Raw genomic sequence first — 25,530 nt, forward strand, 5'->3', positions numbered from 1 at the left:
ACTTATTTTAAAGAACACAGATAAATACATACTTCCATTTCCGAATCAAATTATGTTTAATTTTAATAACAAATGATATTGAAATTGTTACACATTTTCTGTAGAGGTTTTACACAAATTTCACTTTAACTTCCAAAACTTTAAAATTATTTTTTTTGCATTATTTATTCTCTGTTCACCAATCTAGTATAAATTTGTGTACAAAAGTATGGAGATTGGTTTTATTTCATAGACCCCAAAATTATATTATTTAAAAAGATTTTGTGGGGATAATATTTGCAGATCACACTATAAAAATAAGCAACATTTATGTTTCATTTTAACTGGATGAATGAGAAGTAAACACTGGCGGAATTTTACACTTGGGTTGCTGGGATACCAGTCGTATTGTGATGACACAGCTACTCAGGTTGAGAACCATTGTGATTGCCTAGCAGTTTATCTGTGCAGGCTTGCCAAATCAGCATTTGAACCTGCAGTGCTCAAAATCATGCAGATTATAAAAGTAGCTGTAGAAAAAGTTATTTGAGATGACACATGTTTCTTCAGAAATTCAAGATGTGTCTCATAAAGATGGACCAACTGTTTCAGGTAACTCTGGTAGATCTCTATTGTGTGATCAAACATTCTCTGGGGACTTGGACTTAAGGTCTATGATTGAAGAAAATGCTTTTCAGACTTTGTCTGAAGAATCTTTGATAAAAAGACCATGTTACACACATTGTGTCTCAGAACCAGATGAAGATAATGATTTTCGTTCTCTGAGATTTCCAAGAAAACTCTGGAAAATGGCTAGGAGTGACCAATATCAATCCATCTGGTGGGATGATAATGGATCTTCCATAGTGATTGATGAAGATGTCTTTAAGAAGGTAGTTTTGGAAAGAAAGGCCCCTTTCAGAATATTTAAACTGGAAGTATGAAAAGTTTAGTTAGACAGCTTAACCTTTATGGTTTTAGTAAAGTGAGGCAGAATTTTCAAAGATCTGCTTGTCTAGCTGACTTTCTGGCACAAGGAAAAGAAGTCTCTGTTTTAAGCAAGGTATTCAGAAATTTTAGTAACCACTTGGTAACTTATATATGAAAATTTATGTTGTACATCAGTCTATGGTAATATATATTTAAAGCTAGATTTTGAAAACTGTATAAAATTACCAAGTCTTAAATTCTTTATTTTTTCTAAAAATGAGGACAGTGCCATATGTATTCAAGATTCAGAGAAACTTTGCTTGCAACTATGAATCTTATCAGAAATCTATATAAAGGTATTAAAGCTGCTTGTGAAAAGTGGCATTCACAGTTACTGCAAATGCTAACTTCTTTAATTTGATGACTATACTACTTATATGTGTATTTTACAAATAAGGAAATTTAAAAAATAGCAATGTTCATATTTTCATGATATTATCTGTGCATTGTAAATGTGAAATCTGATGTTTTATACGTTAGGCTTATTGTAGTCTTGTATTTTGGTTTAAAATATTACTAAAATTTTTCACTTTGATTGTAGCTGCAGATCTACCATAATTCAAATTTTAAACGAGTCTTTCCCCAGGTTTTAATCAGAATAAAAAGAAGAGTTGGGATTAAAAATGCCTCTCTGGTATCTTCATTGTCTTAAGATTTCAATAAGAAGCACTTTATTGCAGGGGGTAATGTGGATACTCATAATTCTGGTTTTGTGGCTGACACTAGTGGAGAAAGTGCATTTTTACCTTTTGCAAAATTAAAAATGCCTCTAATTAGAAAGCCCTCTACTAGCCACATAATTGGTGATAAAACTACCCCGATCAGTGGTGATTTTTCTGGTCCATCAGACCACCAGAACAAATTGCAGTAGATCAGCATGCTATTTTAAATCAGTTGAACATTGTCCACTGGCACACTCAAAGCAGATACACTGAAGCAAATGACCTTATTATGAAGTTCATTAAAACCAAAAATTCTACTTCTCAGAACACCATCTTGTCTCCAATGCAGAGTAATTATTTTGGACTGATGGTGGAGACTTCTGCTTTTCCAAATGGATATCACAACATATCTGCCAAAGAAGGTCGTTTTTCTAAACTTCAACCAGGGAGCAATGCACGGTTTCCAGTGACAATGACAGCTTATACATCAGCTACCTCTCTTTCAAGGCCAACTCATCAGCCAACTTCACTTTATGAACGTCATCCTAATTACAAAGGATCTACCAGAGGACTACCAGTTTATGCAGGATAACAAAGATTAAAATTGATGTTGGCAAATGTTGACAGATATCTGCAATTTTCTTATTTGAACAAGAAGCATAGATGTGTACCTGTATTAACCTTATTTTTTTAAATTAGGTTAAGATTAAATGGGAGACTAAATTAACATTTAAGTTAAAAAGAGATATTTGATTGATATGATCATTTGATGGAAAAATATGGGAGTAAATTTAAATACTTTCTTGTAAGGAGGAAGAGAAAATGGAAGAATTTGGAAAAAGACTAAAACATGGAGAGAGGGAAAATTACTAAGTGGTTTCTTGTTCATCCTGGAAAGTATTAAAAGGGTTTATAGGATAGGCTGGAACAGGAGATAAATGCAGGAACCGGCCCAGGGATCATGGTCTCTATTATGTCATCCCTGGAATCATAAAGGTCACATGATGTAGTCTCAGATGGCACATTCAGCATGTGGTAGAATTTAAGAAGTAATTTTATCTATGGTCTTCTTTGTGCTGTTTTCAAAGCATTAAAATTGGTGCTTTCATTTCCTGCCCTCAAGAGTCTACATTATATTTTCAAGTCAATACTTTATGTTGCTTTTATATTCAAGCCAAAGACAAGCTTACGTCCTCAGGGTGGCATTTAATGCCTTTCCAACTCTAAGCACACAAACTCATCTTGGTTTAGTCATTTCTTTATAAATCTGGCATCTCACTACCTTGGTATATCTTTATGTTTCACTGTATCTGGAAATATATCCAGGCAAACGATTGCCAACTATGTTAGCTGCAACCTCACCACTTTTACTCCAGCTCATCCTTGGATTTTGGGTGTCCTCCTTTTATCTACTTAGACTTTCCCTGTCTCAGCACAGAAACCACCTCCTCCAGATGTTTTCAGTCTATCCCCCTTTCCTTGTTTAACTTGGATACCAGCACAGTAAGCACAACACATGTCACAGGATGCATTTTTGTATTAAGTGAATGAAAAACACATGTTGACTTTAAGCAATATCTACTTTCCTGAAACAAGAAAACTCTCATGGTTTTCAAACTATTTCGTTATGGTCTTCACCGCAAACTAGATCTTTCATAGCCCAAGGACAAGTCAATCAAGACAGTAAGTGGAGTTAGGTACAGGAGACAAAGTAATATTTACTTCTTAATTCACGCCTGCAGAGGCATAAAGCAATCCATTCACATTTGCTGGATTTGTTCCTGTCTCTTCATCACCCACCCACCACAAAACAGCTGAATCTCTTCCCCATACCAATAACTATACTGACTTATTATTAATATACTTCTTAGAATCAGAGCTTTGTCCAGAAGAGACAGTGCCTTTGCAAACATTTAATGTAGGTTTATACACACCAAATAAGTTGTGCCCTTTCTAACCTTCACAAAGTAAGTATCTAAGTGGTAATATCCCCTTGGTTGTGGTTCTCGTATTCAGTAACCAAATTGCAATCTAAATTATGTGGACTAGAAGGAGGTGAGGGTGGTGGAATTAAAAATTTTCCAACTGCAAGAATACCAAATTTCTGCAGATATTAGGAAATATAAAATATTCATGGAAGACTTTGACTATTTCCCACTAATTTTAAATAAAAGGTGAAGCATATTCAGAATGTGAAATGCCCTGAAATGCTGGAAAAATTGTAGGCAAGTTCAGGGATCCTAAGGCCTTTACTCACAATGATGCAGCTAGTGTCATCTGATAAGACTGAAATGGTAACATTGTGTCCGAAAATGTGTCTCCATTTGTGAAGAAAGCCTTTGATAATCTGGAGAATGGGCAAATTGGCCAGGGTAATCTCTAACAACATCCTGTAAATATGACCTTCACCAAGAGAATAAAAGACCCCACTTGCAGCAGGAGAACTGTGTCTGGAGAGCAGTGGTGTTTCCTACAACAGAAACATCACGGTTTTAAATTTGTCAGCTCAACTCTGATGGTGGCTATGTTGTTGCTTACATTAGCAGTCTGGGGTTCAGATGGGCTGGTTCAGCAGCTAATTTCCAGCTCTCTTATCAGACAGTGGGTCTTAGCGTGATCATCTTAACAAGGTTCTATACTGATAAGTCAAAGGCTACAGTTTACTTTCAAAGTTAGAAATTCTAAGGAAGAATATTATTTGTTTGTCCATCTGTAGTTTTCTACCTGAGAAAAGCTAGAATATTGGCCAATGTCAAAAGTTGGCTCGTGCTTTGAAAATTATACTCTGAGCTCTGCCCAATGAATTCTTCCCATTAAATACTACAAATCTCTCTACCACTGTGTGTGTGTGAAGATGGATTGTTAAGCAGTAACTAAGTTTGTCTTAGTTGAGTCATCAGTGAGTTATTCCTCTGCACCTGTCAGAATGTCTGTGAGATAAGAGTTTCATTGAACCACCAGATTTTCTTCAGATTAGGGAGAGGTAGATTATATTTTTCCCTGTATACTAATTGTTACCTGTTCATTGAATCCAGAGCTGATGCTAGGGCCAAGCCACTGAATCCTTGAATTGGACTGAGGCATATACATTCTGCAGCCCCCAGAGCCCAGCACTGGACTGTGTCTTCTTTTTAATTTAAACTTATGTTTAAGTTTTTTTTTTTCTTTTAATTCTCATTGTTGACACAACTTACTTTGGCTTTGAACACCCGTTGACTAATTTATAGGGACTGAATCACTGACTTATTCCCGTTCACCTTGAAATTGCAATAAACTTTTTTCCTTGTACTACCTGGAATACAGTGAGCATGGTCATCATTTTGAGAGCAGTCCTCAGTCCTAGTAATGCAGAAATTTGCACTTCTTGGACCAGCACTTGAGCAAGAATATTTGTTGTGGATCTGAGGGGTTATCCTCACATACCCTAATGCAACCATGAGAAAACACCACATTGTTATCCAAAATCAAGTCTTTGTCAGTATTGCATTCCCATTGCAAAACAGTTAAGAATTGTAGGAGTCCTTAGATTTTACCATGCTGAGACTTTTAGCAACCTAGCATAATCATTTCTTACAGATGCTGTCGGGGAGATGAGACCATTGGTCACAGACATTGAACTTTATCACTCAGAGCAGGAGCAGCCAGTTTTAAATTTGTATCCATTCCCTAATATCAGATGAATACACAGAGTGAAATTTTGATACCTAAAGAAGCAGTGGGCTGTTAACATGAAGAAAGCTTAAAGCATGGTAAAATCCTAATTTTATTAGTATCTTTATGTATAATTTATTTGAATCACTTATTTATTAGTGTCTTTACCTAGGATAAGTATATCATGACTCAAGTTTACTTGCCGCAAAACGAATCATGAAAAATGTCATGGGAAATCATGACCTTTGAATTTCCATTTTTACTTCCGCTTTATTGACATATAATTGGCATAAAACATTGTGTAAGTTTAGGTCACAGGATATTGATTTGATTTATAAGTATTAAGAAATAAATATCATAGCAAGTTTAGGGAGAATTCATTATCTTATTTAGATACAATTTTAAAGAAATACAATTTGTCTTTTGGTTGTGATGAGAAATCTTATGGTCTACCCACTTAACAACATTAATATAGAACATAAAGCAGTATTAATTGTAATTTTCATGTTATTGCGGGGCATCCCTAGAACAGGTTTATTTTACGGCTAGAGTTTTTTAGCTTTTGAGTGCATTAATCAATTTCTCCTTTCCCAAATACTGCCTTTGTTAACTACAAATCAAATTGTTTTTTCTATAAGTGTGTTTGTTTGTTTTTGAAGTGCACTTTAATCTATAACTCTGTGTGAGTTTCTCTTACATAACATAATTTTTGCTATTTTTAATACATTTCAAACTGATCAAAAGATAAATCTAGTTTTGATAGTTGCTATTTAAAGATATTTCATAGTTATTGACTATTCCCCACACAGTAAATTTCTTGTCCCTGATATTTTAATTTGCAACTGGAAAAATTTCTCTCTTAATTTTTCTCAACTATTTGTTTTTCTTCACCACATTTCCCTCCTTCATTTGAGCAACCTGTTGCTTTCTATATATATAAATTCTTTTCTGTTTTGTTATGTTCATTTCTTTAAATTCCAAATATGAGTAAAACTTTTCTGCATTTGTCCTCCTGTGTCTGACTTCTTTCACCTAACATATTACACTCTTGGTCTACACATTTGTTGCAAATGACAAGAACTTATTCTTTTTATAGCTGAGTAATAACCCATTGTATTTTTATGGGTATGAGTGCATATATATATATATAAGTTTAGTGTGCATATATATATAAATATAGATAAATCTGCAGTTAATAGTTGGGTAGATATATATACTATAAACACACATTTTCTTTATCCATCATCTATTGAAAAGCAATTAATTTTCTTTTATAGCCTGGCTATTGTAAATAATGCCACAGTGAATATAGGGTTGAATTTATCTTTTCTGATTTGTGTTTTCATTTTCTTGGAATAAGTATCTAGTTATGGAAATGTTGGTTCATATTTTATTTTTAATTTTTAGATAAAACTCCATACTGTTTTCCACAGAAGCAGCACAAATTTAAATTCACTCAAGCAGAGCAGCAGGGTGATTTTTCTTACATCCTCACCAATATTTATATTTGTTACCTTTTTGATCATAGTCTTTCTGACAGGAGTGGCATAATATCTCATTGAGTTATGGTCTTGCTTTTTCCTCATGGTTAGTCATGTTGACCATTTTCATGTGCCTGTTGATTACCTTTCCCCCACTGTATATTCATTTTTTTGTAATGGGCTAAATGACCATAACTGTCTGATTTCACTTTTAGGCATTCTGTTGTGTTCCATTATTCTGTTTGTTTTGTGCCTCTACCATATTCATTACTGTAGATTTGTATTATAATTTAAAATCAGGGACAGTGTTACATCCTCTTTGTTCTTTGTCAAAGTTGTTTGTGTTTTAAGTTTGTTCATTATCTTTTCTTTTGTTTTTCTTTGTGACTTCAACTCTTTTGTGTTTACATGTAAATGTAATAATTATTTTTTATGTGTCTGAAAATGCCATTTTTATTTTGAAAAGCACTGAATTTAATTTGTGTATTTTCTTGGCTAGTACTGTCATTTAAACAATATTTTTCTTCTAATCTATGAGCACAGTATATCCTTTCATCTGTTTTCATTATCTTCAATTTCTGTTATAAATATTTTATAGTTTTCTGAGTACAGGTTTTTTAACCTCCTTGGTTGTACACATTTCTTGAGTTTTTTTTTGTAATGCAACTGTAAATGAGACAGTTCCCTCACTTTCTGTATCTGTTAGCTTGTTGTTAGTGTGTAGAAATGCAAGATTTCTGTATGTTAATTTTACATTCTGAAATTTTACCAAATGCATTGAAAAGCACTCATAGCATTGTGGTGCCTTTTTAGGATTTCTGTTTAAGTATTTCATCTGCAAGCAGACTCTTGTACTCCTTTTCAGAAATACCTATATTTTATTTACTTTTATTTTGGATAGCTATGGCTAGAATTTCCAATAATATACTGAATAACAGTGGCAAGTGTGAACATTCTTGACTTCTTCCTGCTCTAACAGCAGATGCTTTCAGCTTTTAATCAGTGAGTGTCATGATAGCTGAGTTCTTGTCATATGCAACCTTAAATGTGTTGAGGTATGTTTCCTCATATCCATTTTGAGGAGAAATATAATCATAAATAGATACTGAATTTGTCAAAACATTTTATGACACTTTTGAGGTTACCATATAATTTTTATTTTTCAATTTGTTAGTTTGGTGTATCATATTGATAAATTTCTGGGTGATGAATCACTTTTGCATCCCTGGGATAAAAGGGACTTAATCATACTGTATAATCCCTTTAATGTTTTGTTTGCTTTGCTAATATTTATTGATCATTTTTGCATGTATGCTTCTCAGTTGTATTTAAACTGTAATTTTATGAAATATTTGTTCCTGTTTTAATAATAGTGTTATACAGAAAGGTGGGGTAGGAAGCCTTCTTTCCTTTGCAAATTTTTGGAATTCTCTGAGAAGTATAGGTGATAGCTCTTCTCTATATGTTTGGCAGAAATCACCTGTGAAACTGTCAAGGCCTGGAATTTTGTTTCTTGGGGGATTTTTTTTAATTACTTATTCAATTTCATTAGTGATAATCAGTTAATATTTTCTATTTCTCATTCCATTCTGGATATAAGTTCTTTCTAGGAAATTGTCCATTTCTTCGAGGGATTCCATTTTAATTGGCATATAGTTTGTTGTATCATCTTATGATGCTTTCTGTTATTTTGACATAAGCTGTAACTTCTCATTTATTTTGCAGCATTTTAACCTGCACTCTCTTTTTTGCTCATGAGTCTCATTAAATTTTATCAGTTTTATTTATCTTTCAAAGGCCACTACGTAGTTTCTTTAGATATTTCTACTTTTAATCTTTATTTTATGTATTTATGTTCTGATCTTTCAGCTATCTTTCTTTCTACTAACAAGTTTGTTTATTATTTTGCTACATCCTTTGTAAGATTATGTTATAAGAGAGAGATATTTCTTATTTGTATAAGTGGCATTGTTTTGCTCTAAGCATCCCTATTAATACTGCTTTTGCTATATCACATGAACTTTGTTTTTGTTGTTATATTTCTTTTTGTATTTTTTCTTTGATTTATGCAGCAATCCATTGGTTGTTTAATGTTGTATGATTTATCCTCCATACTTTACAATTTTTCTCATGTTTTTCTTTTTAGTAAATTTCTGTTCTCACAGAATCCATATGTTTCTTCACAAAACAAGGAGAATAATAATAAAATTTACACTAAATTCTGAAAGGCACAAATTTTCAAAAATTATCCTTGAAAAATTAACAATGCTGTGAGTATTATCCTCCCTGACTTTAGAACATACTACAAAGCTACAGTAATCAAAACATCAAAATATATCACCAATAGAGTCACATAATCAATGGAAGAAAATAAAGGGTCCAAAAATAAACACACACACATATGGTCAATTAGTCTATAATGAAGGTGACAAGGGTATACAATGGAAAAAAGGCAGTCTCTTCAACAAGTAGTTTTGGGAAAACTGGAAATTACATGTAAAAGTTAGATGTAAGAGCAATTCCTTCCATAGAATAAAAAATAAAATAGAAATGGATTAATTTCCTAAATGTAAAACCTGAAACTATACAATCTCTGAAGAAGAACAAGAGCAGAAGTGCCTTTGTGATAAATCTTTGCAATATGTATTTTTATTTGTCTACTAAGCAACAAAAAAAGGAAAACTAACAATAACTGTTTTTAATTATACTGAGGAAAAAATAGATGTAATATATGATACAGTGATTCCACTTCTTGTATAATTGTGAAATGCAAAATCTTTTGCAGAGCAAAGGAAATCTTCAGCAGGACTTATGACAACACATAGAATAGAAGGAATAGTTTCAGACTATGAAACCAACAAGGTGTTAATATCCATAATGTATATATAGCATATTAAACTCATTATTTAAAAAACAAAGACCACAACTTAAAAACAGTTGTAGGATCTTCATGGAAACTTTTCAAAAACATACATGTGGATGATTTTCATGACATAAAAAGAAACATAACGTTGCTATTCATTAGGAAACCATAAATCAATACCAGAATGAAATATAATGTCACAGCAACCAAAATGGCTATTAAAAAAATTCTTCAAATGACAAACATTAGTATGAATGTCAATAAAAGGGAACCCAGGTACACTGTTGGTGGAAATATAAATTGATGCCTCCACTATTATAAAAGTGTGGACAGTGCTAAGAAAACTAGAAATAGAAACATTATATGTAGCCACAATTCCAGTTTTTGTTATAAATCTGAAAAAAATGTAAACATTAACTTTAAAGGCTATATTACCCCCAAAGTTCTTAACATCATCATTTATAATAGCCAAGGATAGAAGCACAAATCAACTGCCCATCAACAGATGATTGGCTGAAGTAGATGTGAGATATAGATAACATAATAAATACTTAGTCATTGTCATATCAAAAAATAAAATTCTGCCATTTGGAACAATGTGACTGGAGCCAGATAGTGTTGCACATAGCAAAATAAGTCATACAGAGAAAAACACTCTATGTTACCACTTTCATGAGGAAACTAAAGATATAAGAGAAATAATCATAAAAAAATAGAAACAGACTCACATATATATGTGTAGTGTACCAAGTAGTGGTTTCCACTGGGGACAGGGAAGGAGGATGTGGAAGACAGAAATATGCAAGGTACTAGTTATAAACTAGAGAACCAACAGGGCTATATTTACAGCACAGAGAAATATTTTAATAATTTAAATGATTTTAAAGAGATTATAGGCATATATTATACTAAAATGTGCATGCATGTGGGAAAAAATTGAAGAAAAATCCCAGGAATAACAAAATATTTTGTAGTACTCTGATATTAAGGGAGGTGATTTGTTCACTTTCTTTACTGTTCTCATAATGTCCTTATTAGAATTTAAGGTTTTAAACGTTAAAGTATATTCTTTGAAAAGAGTGACATGTTTCAAGTATTTCTGTCTCTCCCCTTTAATCTACACTCAGTGAAACGATCACATCTCAAGAAAAATAACTACAACACAAAACAATACTCCAGAACACATGTGTACAGCTGACGTTTGGTGGGCTAAAACACATAAAGGTGGCTGAACTGAGGGAAGAGCAGAGTTTGTGCCTGCGACCATGGACAACTTACTAGGGTATCTGAGCCCAGAGTTTCAGAGTTCCCAGTAGAAACAGGGTCTCATTGTTTCACACAGCATCAGCCTCCAACTGCACCAGTACTAATGGTTACAGGTAACTTGGAGGGAGCCAAATTGGAGACAGAATTTCCAACCTTTTGACACTCAGACATTCATGACACTCTCCCTACTTCCCATTCACAGTGGTGGAGACAATGTACCTTACAACATTCTACATGGCAAAGGCAGTTGCCTGATTCCAAATACCCACCTGTCTTTACACCTTTCCTCAATGTGTGCACTGATTCTTAAGGGATATCAGATAAAAGGAAGGGTTCACCGGCCAAGTGACAAAAGTGGCATTAACTACCAAAGAAGTGAAAGAAGTGACAATGTAAGCAATCTTTTATCCAGACAGTAGCGACTGGAATGTGCCATTTTGAAATATTTTCAGAGGTAGCTAAGATAAGCAAAACCAAATATTGTGCAATATTGCAAACTACCAGAAAACAAAAGCAAGGACTCCAAAACCCAATCTGTTTTTTAGTGTCATCAGAGCAATAATTTACCAGGTCCATGATCAATCACAGTAACATTATAGGGCACACACACACACAGATACACACACACAGACACTGACACAGACAAAGACACACATGCACAGGCAAATGCACACACACATACACACACACACTCAAACATCAACACTGCAGCAAACAAATTTAAAGTCATGGAATATTGCCGTATAACTAATAGAGAATCCGAAGAGATGCCATACAAAAACTGAATATAAAAAACAAAACTCAGAAAGCAGTTTAGTGAGCTCAGGAATAAAATAAATGTTGATAAGGTATACATTACCTAAGGGACCGAAACTATGAAACAACCAAACATTATTAGAGGACCAGATGAACTTAATAAGTGATATGAAGAATGCAACAGAAAGCATTGGAAGAAGACTGCCTTGTGGAAGAGATATTAGCAAAGTCACCAATACAAAACAAGAAATGATAGGAGAGGGCAGAGATTCAAGATATTAAAATGTGAGGAAATTCTACTATAGCCATCAGACTTCTTCAGGAAGTGCACATTAGAGTGAAATCCTGGGGGGAGAAGAAAGTTAGAAGGCAGCTGATGGTATATTTAAAGTTGTTATAGTTGATAACTTTCTGAACCTGGGTAAGGAACTGATATACAATTCCGTGAGCCAACAAAACACCAATAACTTTAAGACAATGAGACCTTCTTCAAGATACGTCATATGCAAATTGGCAAGTTCATGACAGAGTAAAATTTTAAAATCAGCCAAGAAAAGTTATGTTAATCTGCATAGAAACCCCCATCAGGCTACCAGCAGATTGCTGAGCAGAAAACATACGCCGAGGGTAATTAAAAAGACATTTTCAAACTACTGAAATAAGAAATCTCCCACCCAAGTACACTCTAACTTGCACAGTTATCACTTATATGTAAAGTGAAAATAAAGACTTTATCAGACAAAGAAACATGAATGAGATGTAAAAAACAAAACCGAGACACCTTACAAGAGGTTCAGGAAAGAGCTATTCTAAGAAAAATAAAATGCAAATATATGCATAATATTGAACAAAATACTAAGCAGAGACCATGAGAAAGTTGCAACAGTTTCTTTCGGTGTGTTTTTAAATGCTTCTATTTTATATGATATAAAGAGAGAAAAATAGTAATTCACTTGCAATAAATATAGGTACATCAATCTGGTAACATGTTCACAACAGAAATAGAAATAATTTGAGTCAGTATTCATAAAAGGTAAAGAGTAAAATTGAAACAATATTAAAGGAAGATGCTATCAGCAGAAAAAGGACTAAATTATACATGAGATGTTTTATTTTTAATTGAAGTACAGTAGATGTACTATATTGTGTAGTTTCAGATGTACAGCATAGTGACTCCAACCACTTTTTAGATTAGATTGCATTATAAATTATTACAATAATTGTAACATACAATTATTTTAAGTTATTGCTTGTAATTCCCTGATCTATACAGATTATCCTTGATGCTTATCTCCTTTTTGTATACTACTTTTTATCTGTCAGTGTCCTACCATTAAATTGTCTTTCCCTTCTCCTTTGGTAAACATAAATTATTTCCCATATCTTTCAGTCTCCTTCAGTCTTGTCTAACTAATCTCTCTATCCCTCTACCCTCTAACTATCTATCTATCTATCTATCTATCTATCTATCTATCTATCTATCTAACTGTGTATCTATCTGTCTATCTATCATGTGTCTATTTATCTATCCTTCTATGTATCTACTTATTTGTCATCTATCAACAGATAGCTATATATAGATTTACACATATATTTGGTATTCTTTAGATTCCACATATTGATCATATTATATAATTTTGTCTTTGTCTAAGTTACTTCACTAAACACAATATTTACTAGGTCCATTCATGATGCTGAAATAGCCATGTGTTATACTTTTTCATGGTTAATAATATTCCATTGCATATTTCTAGAATCATCATTTCTTCTTAAGTCCATAGTCTACAGTGCACACTTGGATTGCTTCCCTGTCTTGCATATTATAAACAGTGCAGTTGTGAAGATTGGTTTTACTCAATTTAGGGTTTCTTCTCCAGATATTTCCTAGGAGAGGTGTTACTGTTTCATATGGTAGTTCTGTTTTAGGTGTTAAAAAAATCTGAATATTGTTTTCCAAAGGAGTTCTACCAATTTACATTCCTACCAAGAGTATACAAGTGATTTGTTTCTTCCAAATCATCTCCAACAGTTTCTATTTTTTGACATTTTGATAATAGCCATTTGACCAGTGTGAAGTGATACCTCATTGTGGTTTTGACCTGCTATTAACTAATAATTAGTAATGTTGAGCAATTTTATCACTAGCATGTTACTCATCTGTAGGTTTTCTTTGGAAAAATATTAACTCAAGTACTCTGCTCTTTTTTTGATTGCGTTTTTGTTTTTCACATTAAGTTGTGTAATCTAAATCCATGTTACATCTATTAACTTGCATCTATTATCCCCTGATCACTTGCATTATTTGCAAATATGTTCTCCAATTACACAGGCAGTGTTCTCATTTCATTCAAATTGTCCTTAGCTGTGCAGAAGTTTTCAAGTTTATTTAGGTCTCACTTGCTTTTTTTTTGCTTTTATTTCTTTTGCCTTAGGAGACTGATACAAGAAAATATTCCTATGATATATATCCAATAGTGTATCACCTATATCCCCTTCTAGAAGTTATACAGTATCAGGTCTTACATTTAGGTCCTTAATACACTTGGAGTTTATTTTTGTATACGATGTCAGGGAATGCTCTCATTTCACTGTTTTACATGTAGATGTCCAGCTTTCCAAACACCATCCATTGACAAGACTGTCTTTCCTCCATTGTGTAGTCTTGCCTCATTTATCATTGATTCAGTGCTCATAGGTGTGTGGAATTATTTCTAGGCTCTCTATCTGATTTTATTGATTATATCTCTGTGCCAATGCCATGCTGATTTTATTACTGTAGCTTTGTACTATAGTAAGGACTCTGGGAGGTTTATTCCTCCAGATTTGTTGTCTTTACTCAAGATCATTTTGACAATTTTTAATGGCTTCATGTAAAACTTAGAGTTATTTATTTTCTGGTTCTGTGGGAAATACTACAGCTTCATAACAGGAATTGCACTAAATCTGTAGGCTTCTTTGTGCATTTCGGCCATGTTAACAATATTAACTCCTTCAATCCAAGAGCACAAGACATCTTTCCATTTCTTTGAATCATTTTTAATTTCTTTGTCAATGTTTTTTAATTTTCAGTGTTTAGATCTTTCATATATGTGGTTATATTTATTCCAAGGTATTCGGGGGAATGGGATTTTAAATAGTATTGCTTTCAACGTCCATTTTAGGGTATCTCATGATTAACGTGTAGAAATGCAAGAGACAAATTTACATTAATCTTGTACCCTGCTCCCTTGTTGAAATAATTTATTGTTGATGTTAGTCTGTGTGGAGAACTTAGGACTCTATGTAGATTGTTATGTCATCAGTACTGGTGCCAATTTTGCTCTTTCTTTCCATTTTGCATTTCTTTTTCTTCTTTTTCTTTCCTTTTCCTTTCTTCTTTTACTATGGAATAGCAGTGCTGAGAGTAAAAATCCTTGTCTTATTCCAGAATTTACCCAGAATGTTTTCAGCTTTTCCCCTAAGTATTATAAATTGTTATAAGTGGCCTATATTATGTTGAGAGATGTTCCCATTTTACTCTCTTTCATGAGAGTTCTGATCATGAATGTATGTTGAATTTTGTCTAATGCTTTTTCTGTGTGTATTGACATGGTCCTGTGAATTTTGTACTTCCTTTATAAAATATGTGTCATGCTGATTTACTTGTGTATGTTGAACCATCCCTGTGACTCTGGACGGAAACCAACTGATCATCGTGTATAATCCTTTCTATGTATTGCTGGATTAATTTGTTGATGTTCTGTTGAGAATTTTTTAATGTATATTCCTCAAGGATATTGGCTTTACATTTTCATTTCTTTTTCTGGTAGTGTCTTTGACTGGTTTTGTTATCATGTTATTTGTGGCCTCATAGAATAACTTTGGGAATTTTCCTTCCTAATACATTTTTTGAAATAGTTGAGAGGAAAGAGGTTTTAGTGAAGGCATCCAGGCATTTTGTTCAAAGGATGATTTTAAAACTATAGATTTTATTTAAATTATGCTGATTGCTCTTTTCAAGTTTTCAGTTTTCTTTTTATTCAGTGTTGACAGGCTGTAGAGTTTAAAGAAATTTGTCCATTTCTTTAAGGTCGTCCAGTTAGTTGTCACGTAACTGCTCAGAGTGATTTCATAATCTTTGTTTGCATTTCTGTACTATCAGAAATTATTTCTAATATTTCATTTCTTATTTTGCTTGGGTCGACTCTGTATTTCTTTATAAACCTGGTTAAATGTTTATCAATTTGTTAATATTTTTAAGAAAAATAACTGTTGATTTTATGAATTTTTATTTAATTTTTAATTTATTTATTTTCAACCTAATCATTAAAGATTACTCACTCTACTGCCTTTGCGTTTTGTTTATTATTATATCCATTTATTTTGGGTGGTTAACATTATCCTTTGTGTGAGTTTTTTCTTTTTCCTTGTAGAAGGCCTCAATTGTTCTAAACTTCCTTGTTAGATTTGCCTTTGCTGCATCCCATATATTTGATGAAGCTCTGTTTTCAATGTAATTTGTCTCCATGTATGATTTTATTACCTCTTTGATTTCATCATTGAACTTGTTTTATTTTATTTTTTAAAGGATGAGGTTTAATCTCATATTTGTGCTTACCCTCTTCTTCTTTCTAGAGTTGATGCATATTTCTATAATTTTATATATGGAAAAATATTCGCTGTAATCTGTATTTGCTTAAAGCTCCTGAGGCTCATTTTATGACATAATGTGCAGTTAATTCCTTAGATAACATCCTGTGCACACTTGAGAATTTTATGTGTTCTCCTTTTCTGATGCAGTGTCCAATAAATGAGTTAGGTTCAAATGATCTAATATGCCATTAAGACCTCTGTTTCCTTACAGATATTCTTTTGAGATGAATTGGCCATCAGAATAGTGAGGTGTTCAACACATCTACTATTATAGTTTTATAATGAATTAATTCCTTCATGTCTAATATTTCTTTTTATTCTTAGGATCTACTGTGTTGGGTCCATATATAATTTAATGAGTGTAATACTGTATTTTTATATTGATCTCTTTTTTATTTATAAACTCATATTTAACTTTCACTGTGGCCCTTATTTTAAAATGTATTTTGTATGAGTTGATCACTGCAAACTGCACTTTCTTGTCATTTCCATGAAACATCTTTTCCATCTATTTACTGGTTGTGTTTAACTTCCACCATAAAGTGAGACTTTTTGTGGAGGATGTGAAAATGGTGGAGCAGAAGGATGCTCGTAGCTCACCCTTTCCCACAAATGCATCAAGACTCACATTCACAGACCTACTCAATTAACCAGAGAACCTGCAGTACTCTGATAGAATATTGTCCTCTTCAAAAGATAAAGATGCAAAAAATCTAGTAGAAGAAAATGAATTAAGAAGAAAAGGCAAAACAGATTGGGACAGGTCCCAAAAGATAAAGATGCAAAAAATCTGGAAGAAGACAATGAAGAAAGAAAGAAGAAAAGGCAAAACAGATTGGGACAGGTCCCACAGTGAGGGAGCAGCAAAGAAGGACTGGTGCTCATTCACTGAGTTTCCCCTCTCCAACTGAGAGGTCGGCAGGATGAAGGAGGAGCCTCCAAGAATTGAACCTCTATAGATTATAAGTTGACTGACAGTACTAAGATAAACAGGGACAGAGGATCCCTATGACACCAAGCCCAAGAGGCAACCTGGCAGCTGGGGTCAGGGCCATGCTTCCCGACCTGGGTGGAAAATGATGATGGCTGCACTGAGGCAGCCAGGGGGAACGGAGGGGGCTGTGTGCCATTGCTGTGGTTGCACAGGGTAAAACAACCTGGGCCCTCCATTAAACAACAGGGCAGACTAGCCCTGTGAGGGGAAAGGTGCATTCCGAATCTCTGAAAATCCACAAATTATCTAGGACAAGAGACCTGGGGCTCAGACACAGCCACCAAAGCCTCTGATGCTTTGCACCCTGGCAGCAGTGAGAGCAAAACCTCCATTCACTCCTAAGGACTTAGCAGCCTTAAGCGCCAGATGGGGACTTGTCTACAGCCTGAGACATATAAGATCTTTCTGTCTTATTTCCTCAGAGAACTTGCTCTGCCAAGGCAATCAAGGAGCTGGGTTTTGGCCCAGACCAGTGACAGGGCACATAGCAGAGGAGAGACCATCACCCTGAGGGGGCTGATGGCCTGCCAAATTTTGGGCTGTAATGCAGTCCCTGACCATGTGGCTGGGAGAGAGTTGATGAACACTACTGCCTGTTCAGTCTGAAACATGTGACTGAGGTATCAGTCAGGGCAATGACAAGACAGCTCACAGTAAAGAGAGCTGCTCTGGAACCAGTTTTGGGAGTAGGAGTGATCTGCTTGCTGACAGGACCTGGGAGCTGCACAGATGTGGACTCCAATGGAGGGTTTCTGGAAAAAGCAAGCTGAGCTTCCAAACCATGATGAATACAGAAAGAGTTCACATTAACAGTACACAGTATCCAGGACACTCTGACCATCCCCTTGTTTTAATCTGTTTTTACCTGTTTCATTTCCTATTACCATATTAATATTTATTTCTTAGACAATTATATATACCCCCTTTTAAATCCCATTGAAATTTATAAAAATATTTTTATTATTATTATTTTTCAAAACTCTGCTTCAACTTGCTCTTCTATTATGTATTATACAAAGTTTTCAAACATTTATTACCACTTCTTTAAAATTCTTTGTCTCCCTCTTTCTTTTTTCTCTTTTTTAGTTGTATTACTACATAGGCATTAGGTAGATAAACTCCATTAGGACCACAGTAGATAACATATACTCCATCACAGTGTCAGAGAGGTAGGAGCAAGATAAAGAAGCAGACAAACCATTCCCAATTAAAAGAACAAGAGAAATCCCCTGAAAGAGTGATCAGTGAAATAGACATCAATAGCCTACTAGATCAAGATTTCAAAAGAGGTGTGATCAAATTACTGGAGGAAATAAAAGATAGTGTTTAGAGATGTAAAATATGTTAAAAATGAAATGGAAGCTATAAAGAAGAGCCGAGTAGAATAAGTAAATCCATTGACTGAGATGAGGAATGATCTAAAGGGGTCGCAAAGCTGACTAGATAATGCAGAGGAATGAATTAGTGACCTAGAAGACAGGACAATAGAAAGCACCCAATCAGAATAGCTACAAGAGAAACATCAAGAATCAGATTAAAAAAGCACAAGATACATATGGGTTAATAGAAAGCATGCCAAACTTGGTGTGGTAGAAGTCCCAGAAGGGGAGAGATGATGAAAGTGCATTGCAAAGGTGTTTGAAAAATCATGACTGAGAACTTCCCAAACTTAAAGAAGGGATCAGATATCCAAGTACAGGAAGCTCAGTGGGTCCCAAACAGGAAGAACTCAAATAAACTCACAGCAAGACATATAATTAAGATGGCCAGAGTCAAGGATAAAGAAATTATCCTAAAGGCAGCAAGTGAATCTCAAACAGAGAGTTACAAGGGAATCCCCATAAGGCTCACAGCTGATTTCACAACACAAATACTACAGAACAGAAGGGAGTGGCAAGATATATTCAAACTCCTGAATGAAAAAAAAATGATATACCCATGGATAGTTTAACCAGCAAGGCTATCCTCTATGGTAGAAGGAGACATAAAAAATTTCACAGACAAGAAAAAGCTACAAGAGTTTAGCAACACTAGACCCATGCTAAAAGAAATATTGAAAGCCTACTCTAAAAAGAAAAGCAGCAGGATGCTACAGAAATGTGAAACTCACAGCTGGAAAGGTGATAACTCATAACTACAAATAAAATAAACACAAAATTTTAAAACAAGACATAGAAATCATTGACAGTGGGAGAGGGAGGCAGGAAAATAGAGAATTTCTTTGGGGGGGTCTTTCCTTTTAAAATATTTTGTTCTCAGTAGGATGTATTTGAGATCATGTTACTATCAGTTTAATAAAATCAATTATACTAATGTTCTAATAGACTATATAAAAGTGCAAAAACAAGACAAAAACATATTCAGGGAGTCACTAAAATTAAATAATTTTCATGATAATATAAAGAAAAATGACCAAACCAAAAAAGGAAGATCAAATGAACAAAGAGGAAATACCAAATCAACTTCAAAGATAAGGCGAAAATGGCAATAAACACAAACATATCATCGATATATTAAATGTTAATGGACTAAATGTTCTAGTCAATGTCATTGAGTGGCAGGCTGGATAGTATAGCAAGAACCTTCAATATGCTGCATACAAGAGACCCACCTCAGCGAGAAGGATAAATATAGATTGAAAGTGAAAGGATGGAAAAGGGTATTCCATACAAATGGAAAAGCCAAAAAAGCAGTTGTTGCAGTACTGACTTCAGACAAAAGACACTAAAACAAAGGCCACAAAGAAAGATAAAGAAGGATATTTTATAATGATTGATGGAGTGATACAGATGAGGATATCACACCCTTTAATACACAGGCAACAAATAGAGGACTACCTAAGTACATGAAATAATTAATGACAGATATAAAGGGGGATAGTGATGGGAATCTAATCATTGTTGGAGATTTCAAAACTACAGTAACATCACTGGACAGATCATCGAGATAGAAAATAAATTAAACAACAGAGAAGTTAAATGATACAATAGAAATATTACACTTGGTGGATATTTTCAGAGCATTGCACCCCCCACAAAATAGTACATACAATCTTTTCAAGTGCACGTGGACATTTTCCAGGATTCATGATATACTTGGGCACAAGAGAAACCTCAGCAACTTTAAGAAGATAAAAATTACCTCAAGCATCTTTACTGACCACAATGTCATGAAGCTAGAAATCAACAACAGAGAAACAAAGGAGAACAAAAGGAAAACATGGGGATTAAACAATATGTTATTAAAAAAATATGGGTCAAAAAAGAAATCAACGCTGAAATGAAAATATACCTTGAGACAAAAGAAAATGAAAGCAAAACCACACAAAATTTATGGGACACAGCAAAAGCAGTGTTGAGAGGTGAGGTTATAGCAATACAGGCCTTTCTCAGAAAAGAAGAACAACCACAAATAAACAATTTAACCCATCAGGAGAATGAACTAGAAAAAGGAGAAAAAAAAAAACCTAAAGGCAGCAGAAGGAAGGAAATCATCAATATTGGGGAGGAAATAAATAAAATAGAGTTTAAAAAGACCATAGGAAAAATTCAACCAATCCAAAGGCTGGCTTTTTGAAAAAGTAAGTAAAATCGACAAACCTCCGGCCAAACTCAAAAACAAGAAAAGAGAGAAAGCACAAATTGCCAAAATATGAAAGGAGAAGGTAGAATTTACAATTAATAAATACAGAATATCATATGAGAATATTATGAAAACTATATTAAACCAAACTGGATAACCTAGAGGAGATGGACAAGTTTCTGGAAACATACTGTCCATCAAGACTGAATCAAGAAGTAACTGACCACTTCAACAAACTGAGCACTAGAAATGAAATCAAAATAACAATATAAAACCTCCCTACAAATAACAGTCCAGGACCGGACGGCTTCACTACAGAATTCTACCAAACATGCATAGAAGAACTCATACCAGTCCTTCTCAAACTCTTCCAGAAAATTGAAAAAGAAGGAATACTCTCAAAGTCATTCTATGAAGCCACAATCACCCTGATACCACAATCAGGCAAAGACAATACGAAACAAAACAATTATAAGCCAATATCACTGATGAACACAGACGCCAATATCCTCACCAAAATAGTAGCGAAAAGAACCCAAAAACACAGAAAAAATATTATGCATCATGACCAAGTGGGGATCATGCCAGAGACACAGGGGTGGTCCAACATATGCAAATTAATCAATGTAATACAGCACATCAACAAGAGAAAGGACCAAAACCACATGATAATCTCAATAGATGCAGGAAAAGCATTTGATAAAATTCAACACACACTTATGATAAAAAATGTCACAAATTGGGCATAGAGGCAACATATCTCAGCATCATAAGAGCTATAGATTACAAACCTACAGCCAGCATTGTACTGAATGGTGAGAAAGTCAAAATCTTCACACTAAAATCTGGGACAGTAAAAGGATGCACACTATCACCATTCTGACTCAAATAGTCTGGGAAGACCTAGCCACGGTAATCAAACAAGAGAAAGAGGTAAAATGATTGCAAATTTGAAAGTAAGTGGTAAAAGTCTCACTATATGCAGAAAATATGTTACTATATATAGAAAACCGTACAAAATCCAGACAAAAACTACTACAGCTGATCGAAGAATTCAGCAATGTAGCAGGTTACAAGATTAAGTTTAAAAAATCAGTGGCATTTCTTAACGCTAACAATTCAGATAATACTATAGAACTGCAGTCAACATGACAGCATTGTATTGGTAGGAAATTATACATATAGGCCAATGGAACTGAATTGAGAGCCCAGAAATAATCCCACCAACTTTTGGTCAATTAATCTTTGACAAAGGAGGCAAGAAAATACAATGGAAGAGAGACTGTCCCTTCAGCAACTGGTGTTGGGAAAACTGGACAGCAGCATGTAAATCAATGAAGCTAGAACACTCCCAATGAAGGTAGAACACCATATACAAAATAAACTCAGAATGGAACAAAGACTTATACATAATACAAGATACAATAAACTTCCTAATGGAAAATATAGGCAAAAGAGTATCTGACATACGTCTCATAAATTTTCTTGAAGGAAAAATAAAAGCAAGGATAAACAAATGAGACTTAATGAAGCTTACAAGCTTCTGCACAGCAAAGAAACTGGAAGTAAAACAAAAAAAAACTTACAGAATGGAAAAAATTCTGAATATGAAACCGACAAAGACTTGATCTCCAGAGTATATAAGCAGCTCATCCAACTGAATAAGAAAAAATAAATCACCCAATGCAAAAATTGGCAGAAGACCTAAACAAGAAATTTTCCAAGGAAGACATACAAATGATCAAAAGGCACATCAGAAAATGCTCAATATCACTGATTGTCAGAGAAATGCAAATCAAAACTACAATGAGGTATCACCTCACACCAGTCAGAATGGCCACCATTCATAAATCCACAATGACAAATGCTGGAGAGGCTGTGGAGAAAAGGGAATCCTCCTTCACTGCTGGCGGCAATGCAGATTGGTCTGGCAAGGGTGGAAAACAGGATGAAGATTACTCAAAAACCTAGGAATAGACTTACCATATGACCCAGGAAACCCACTCCTGGCCATAAATCATGAAGGAACCCTAGTTCAGGATGACACCTGCACATCAATGTTCATAGCCAGCACTATTTACAATAGCCAAGACATGGAAACAGCCTAAATATCCATCGACATTTGACTAGATAAAGAAGAGGTGGTATATTTATACAACGGGATACTGGTCAGCCATATAAAGCGAAAACATAACGCCATTTTCAGCAACATGGATGGTCCAGGAGAAAATCAGTCTAAGTGAAGTAAGCCAGAAAGAGAAAAAATTATACCATATTAGATGGCTCATCAGTGGAATCAAAAAACAAAACAAAACAAGACAAAAAAAGGACAAATACAGAACAGCAATAGACTCGCAGACATAGAATACTAGCTTTTGTTAGCCAAGGGGGCGGGGTGTGGGAAGGGATAGACTGGGAGGTCTAAATTGTAGAATAGATAAACAGGAATGTACTTTATAGCACAGGGAAATATATAAAAGTTCTTACGGAAGCCCACAGTGGAAAAAATGGGACAAAAAATGTATATTTGTTCATTGTAACTGCAAAACTGTGCTCTACACTGGGATTGGAGGCAGTTTGTAAAATGACAGTAAATCAATAAAGAAAATTTAAAAAAATTAAAAAACATGTTCCTAAATATTACAGGTGTAAATATACATTAGAGAGAAAAAGAAAACTATGAAAAAAGTGCAGTAAAACCGAAGATTTTTTTTTGTTTTTTTTAAGATAAACAAAATAAAAAAGCCTCTAGGTACGTGCATCATGAAGAATAGAGAGATGCCCCAAAGAAATTAAGTAAGATATAAAAGATGAGAAATAACAATTGTTACCTCAGATATACAAAAAAGGGATCATTTTGTCAACACTTACATTCGAATAATCTTGACAAATTTGAAGAAATAGACAAATGTCTAGAAAGAGACAGAAATAAGGAGAAACAAATAATTTGAACAAACTGCTTTCTAGATGAAAGAATCTGCATTTAAAAAAATCGTTAAATAGAAGTGCAGATTTTTTTTACATTTTTTATGGATTCATAATCATTTTACAGTGTTGTGTCAAATTCAAGTGTTCAGCACAATTTTTCAGTCATTCATGGACATATACACACTCATTGTCAGTTTTTTTCTCTGTGATTTATCATAACATTTTGTGTATATTTCCCTGTGCTATACAGTGTAATCTTGTTTATCTATTCTACAATTTTGAAATCCCAGTCTATCCCTTCCCACCCTCTACCCCCCCCCGGTAACCACAAGTATGTATTCTCTGTCCATGAGTCTATTTCTGTCCTGTATTTATTCTTTGTTTTTGTTTGTTTGTTTGTTTTTGTTTTTTAGATTCCACATATGAGCAATCTCATATGGTATTTTTCTTTCTATTTCTGGCTTACTTCACTTAGAATGATATTCTCTAGGAGCATCCATGTTGCTGCAAATGGCATTATGTTGTCGGTTTTTATGGCTGAGTAGTATTCCATTGTATAAATATACCACCTCTTCTTTATCCAGTCACCTGTTGATGGACATTTAGGCTGTTTCCGTGTCTTGGCTATTGTAAACAGTGCTGCTATGGACATTGGGGTGCAGGTGTCATCCTGAAGTAGATTTCCTTCTGGGTACAAGCCCAGGAGTGGGATTCCTGGGTCATATGGTAAGTCTATTCCTAGTCTTTTGAGGAATCTCCACACTGTTTTCCATAATGGCTGCACCAAACTGCATTCCCACCAACAGTGTAGGAGGGTTCCCCTTTCTCCACAGCCTCTCCAGCATTTGTCATTTTTGGATTTTTGAATGACGGCCATTCTGACTGGTGTGAGGTGATACCTCATTGTAGTTTTGACTTGCATTTCTCTGATAATTAGTGATATTGAACATTTTTTCATGTGCTTTTTGATCATTTGTAAGTGCAGATTTAAACAAATCATGTGGAGAATAAAAATACAAAGCAGAACTTATACTCTTCAAACTATTCACAAATAGTGAAGATGTGGGAAACTCCCAAATTAATCCTATGAAAAATTCATCACCCTGATAGCAAAGCAAACAAACATACTACAGGCAAAGGGAACTTCAAGCCAATAAATTTGACAGATTTAGATGCAAAAATTCTACAAAATATTATTAGCAAACTAAATCCAGTAATAGCAAAAATGAATCATCCACCATGATCACTTGGATTCATGGCAGGGTCACAAGAATTGTTCAACATGAAGAAATCAATCAGTTTGATACACTACATTAACAAAAGGAAAAGAGAAAATGACGTGGTCATCTCAATAAATCCATAAAAATTATTTCAGAAAATTCAACATTTATTTATTAAAACAACAACAGCAACAACAACAACAACAACAGCAACAACAACAGAAAACTCTTTCCAAAGTAGGATTCAGGAAACATATCTCAACATAACTAAAGTCATTACTTACAAACCCCAGACAATGTAATATACAAAAGTGAAAACTGAAAGCCAAATTAAGGAATAAGACAAGGATGCCCGATCTCACCATTTCTCTTAAACACAGTATGGGAAGTCCTAGTAACAGCAATTGGACAAGAAATAAAGTTAGTCAAGTTGGATTGAATGAAGTAAAACTGTTATTATTTTGGATGACATGATAATCTATATAGAGATCCCTAAAGATTCTCCACACCAGAACAACTAAAACTA

At 34.2% G+C, this 25,530-nt stretch overlaps 1 protein-coding gene and 1 long non-coding RNA gene across 2 annotated transcripts in view; both read left to right on the plus strand.

The window, feature by feature from the left end:
- Positions 1–396: 396 nt before the first annotated feature.
- Positions 397–2,253, plus strand: LOC140693048 (uncharacterized). The gene is made up of 2 exons (XR_012068698.1): positions 397–591; positions 1,981–2,253. It is a non-coding gene; the product is annotated as an uncharacterized lncRNA (long non-coding RNA).
- Positions 2,254–5,204: 2,951 nt separating this feature from the next.
- LOC140693049 (heat shock transcription factor, Y-linked-like) overlaps positions 5,205–25,530 on the plus strand; it is a 32,483-nt gene continuing 12,157 nt past the window's right edge. Inside the window, exon 1 of the transcript XR_012068699.1 lies at positions 5,205–5,380. The gene's annotated coding sequence lies outside the window, so the exon portion shown is untranslated. The remainder of the gene's footprint in view (positions 5,381–25,530) is intronic.

Source organism: Vicugna pacos, unplaced genomic scaffold (assembly GCF_048564905.1).
Source record: "Vicugna pacos unplaced genomic scaffold, VicPac4 scaffold_19, whole genome shotgun sequence".
Lineage (NCBI taxonomy): Eukaryota > Metazoa > Chordata > Mammalia > Artiodactyla > Camelidae > Vicugna > Vicugna pacos.